This window comes from Mandrillus leucophaeus, unplaced genomic scaffold (genome assembly GCF_000951045.1).
Source record: "Mandrillus leucophaeus isolate KB7577 unplaced genomic scaffold, Mleu.le_1.0 Scaffold1073, whole genome shotgun sequence".
Taxonomy (NCBI): domain Eukaryota; kingdom Metazoa; phylum Chordata; class Mammalia; order Primates; family Cercopithecidae; genus Mandrillus; species Mandrillus leucophaeus.
Genome location: NW_012098910.1, coordinates 62,068 through 65,428, shown reverse-complemented (window position 1 = coordinate 65,428; position 3,361 = coordinate 62,068). Strand labels below are relative to the sequence as shown.

Genomic DNA, 3,361 nt, shown 5'->3' with positions numbered 1-3,361 from the left:
AAGACTATTAAGACTAAGGAGTTGAAACAAAGGTAGAAGAATCCATTCTATAGTATTCCAAACTATGTTTTCAAAGTTAACTCATTCCTTTGGTTCAAAGAGAAAAAAAGTTACCTCCTTTTAAAATCTAACATTAGTATGGCTGATGGAAATTAGACCAGTCTTGCAAATTATAAATCTACAGTAGCAACCGTAAAATTTATGCTGTAGTAGGAAATAATAGAGCTATCCCTCATGTATTGTTTAGCATATAGAAGGTACTCCAAAAAATGTAGTGGGGCTGGGCGTGGTGGCTCACGCCTGCAATCCCAGCACCCTGGGAGACCGAAGCAGGCGGACCACCCAAGGCCAGGAGTTCAAGACCAGTCCAGCCAACACGGCAAAACCTTGTCTCTACCAAAAATGTAAAAATTAGCTGGGCATGGTGGCATGAGCTGGCAATCCCAGCCCCTCGGGAGGCCGAGGCAGGAGAATCTCTCAAACCCAGGAGGCGGAGACTGCAGCGACCAGAGATAGAGCCACTACACTCCAGGCCAGGAGACAGAGCAAGACTCTGTCCAAAAAAAACAAAAAAAAAAAATATTGGGTGAATGAAAAGTGATTTTGCAAAATTAGGCATCGCAGAATGTTAGAAGTCATCCAGTCCAACTCATTCATAACACACCCTCCCCTGCAGTCCCATTTTACAGACAAGAAACTCCAACCTGTACTACCCACAGATACTGCTAAGATTCATCTCCACCTCACTAACTGGAAGCAATCAGTTACTTTGTAGTGTGTGTGTGTCTAACTAAAAAGTATACATGAGGAATAACATTTCCACATTGCTTATTCTGTACTTTTCTTTGGAGTTAATGTAACAACTCCTGTGACTTAGATTAGATTTTAAAAGGAAAAAGGAGAAATGCATCTAGTTCTAAAGGGGTTGGTTGCTTTTAGGAAGTCAGACTTAAGATTGTGCATCTAAGAGTAGAATCCACTTCTCAGAGACTGGGGGTGTTAAATAATTACTCAGGTTAGAATAACTAACTGACAGCCAGGAGGAAAACTTATCCTAAAGTTATTTATTATTATTATTATTATTGTCTAGTTTGAATTGCATTTTAAGTCACTGTTTAAGCTGTTGCAGAAATACTGTAAAAGTTTCAAAGTAATTTTTGGTCATTACCTACACTGAAATTTGAAAGTCACATCAACAGCATACTTTATTCTAACTACCATTAAAACTCAAACTACTTTTTTAACAGATTACAATTGTCCTCTTATCTTTTCTTCTGAACACTTACACCTCTTCCCACCGTGTCCAGTATTTCTCCAGTACATGTACCTCTGTGTTTCTCTGCCCATGTACATACCCCTGAAAGTTCAACCAAAAAAGTCATAGAAAGCAGAGAGAAACCAAAATATTTCTTACACTGCCAAGTTCCCTAGTTCCCTTTAAGCCTTGAGTACCTGCTCCACTACATGCTTGTATTAATGCTTATAACTAAGCTTTCGATGAATTAGACCAAAGTGTTCTATGTTCTAAATGATATTTAGATATCTGAATCCTTCTGTTAGAGCCAACAATAAAAATGTTATTTAAAATGTTGACAAGTATAAAATAGCGATTATAAATTAGCAAATACCCAATTTAAAAAAGCAGTTTTCCTTATACAGTACAAGCAATGGTAATTTGGATATTTTTCACTTTCAGCCACCATTTGCCCTAGATGTGTTTTACTTAAGACAAGTTTTTAAGCTTGTGTTTTTGGAGTGAAAATTTACATGGATACTCACAATTCTAATAATGTAATTCAGGTATCAAAAAATACATATACATGTTAAAATGTGATGATAGCTCATTACTATAGCATCTCATAACAGGTAAGTATTTTTTCCAGAATAACATTAAGTCTCTTTCGTAGCTCTAAGTCAATGCTGCACAAATCGGCACTTAAGATTAAGGCATCGTCTTGCTCTGGAGTAGTGCTTCTGTGGATCCCAGGAACTGTACAAAGGTCTAGTTTTTTAAAAAATATAACTTCTCTTATACTTCAATTATTTCATTCCATTCATCATTTTCTTGCAAATGAAATTGAAAATATCAGTCTATAATGTTTTCATACACCTGGTATGACAATGCCTTCTTCAGCTCCATTCTCTAGCCACTGAGTGAAAAATTCACTGTCCAACAAGAGGTTTTTGGATTCACTAAGCTGTTTGAAAGGAAAAGGCTGATTTGAGCCACTTCTGGCATACTCTTTCTGGTTTGTAACAGAAGCTTGTTCTGGATCCACCCACATAAGGCAAGTTGGAAACTGCAACCATCAGCCAGCCTTGAAAATATTGGAAGTAGCCAATATTTCTTTTCATCACCAAAGCCTTGCCTCCAATTTTTATTGTATCCAAGAGAGAAACCATTTACATTAGGTCCATATGAAAATGTGGGTGCACAGAATGATTCTATTATTGTTCTATTTTTTTCCAACTAGCCAGCAGTGGTAGCTGAAAAGTGAGAGGACGCTGATGAAGAACATTGCAGACACAAAGAAAAGAAAAAGGACGTGGAATTTTGCACGCGGATCTGTCAGTTCATTCCTCCAAAATTTTATGAAGTACTCTAAAACTGTTGCAGCCATGAAAAGGCAATATAATAGAGAATACAATAAAAACAGCAGGAATAATTTGTAATTAGAAAATCCAGCACAGTTATTCACCCAAAGACAGTAATGATCCATCTTAAGAATACATGAGTCACATGCTGAGCAGTGATGAGCCCGATCAGGTTTAATCAGCTGACATTTTTCACAGTATCTGATAGTTTTTGAAACTGACGTGGTGTAGATAGGTAAAGCTCTTGCTGCTCTTCTCGAAATTTCTTGTTGTCTTTCTTGGCTGAATTCTTTTCCATTGCGTTCCTTTTCAGAATTGGACAAGTAGAACTCTTCGGAGGGGGAAGCGGGAGATACGAAGATTGTCATCCACTAGGACCATACAAACATAACAAAGAACAGATGGAAAGCCACAAGGGAAAACACGGTCTTTCCATTTTCTTCATCTCCAAAAATAGTAAACAAGCATAGCTCCACCACGAACGCGTAGTGGGACCAAATGACCATGAAGGTGAGGAAGAGCACCGACACCCAGCCCATGACGCATTGGCAGCAGCCAGAGAGCGTCCAGGGCGCCATGTTCGTCTGGCGGCTGCAGAGCCCCGCATCCCATCGTTCTGGGGAGCGTAGGAGTCCCGGCGGGGCGGCAACTCAAATGCTCTGGGCTGCTCCTGGCCCAGCTACCCTGCCTCCGAGGCAGGGATTCTGGGAGCAAAAGTCCTAGGAGCCACGGGGACTCCTCCCCTCCAGGCGCCAGGCCAGGCCCC

At 39.9% G+C, this 3,361-nt stretch overlaps 1 pseudogene; it reads right to left on the bottom strand.

Moving 5' to 3' along the window:
* Positions 1 to 1,986: 1,986 nt before the first annotated feature.
* On the bottom strand, positions 1,987 to 3,173 carry LOC105543686 (annotated as a pseudogene).
* Positions 3,174 to 3,361: the final 188 nt, after the last annotated feature.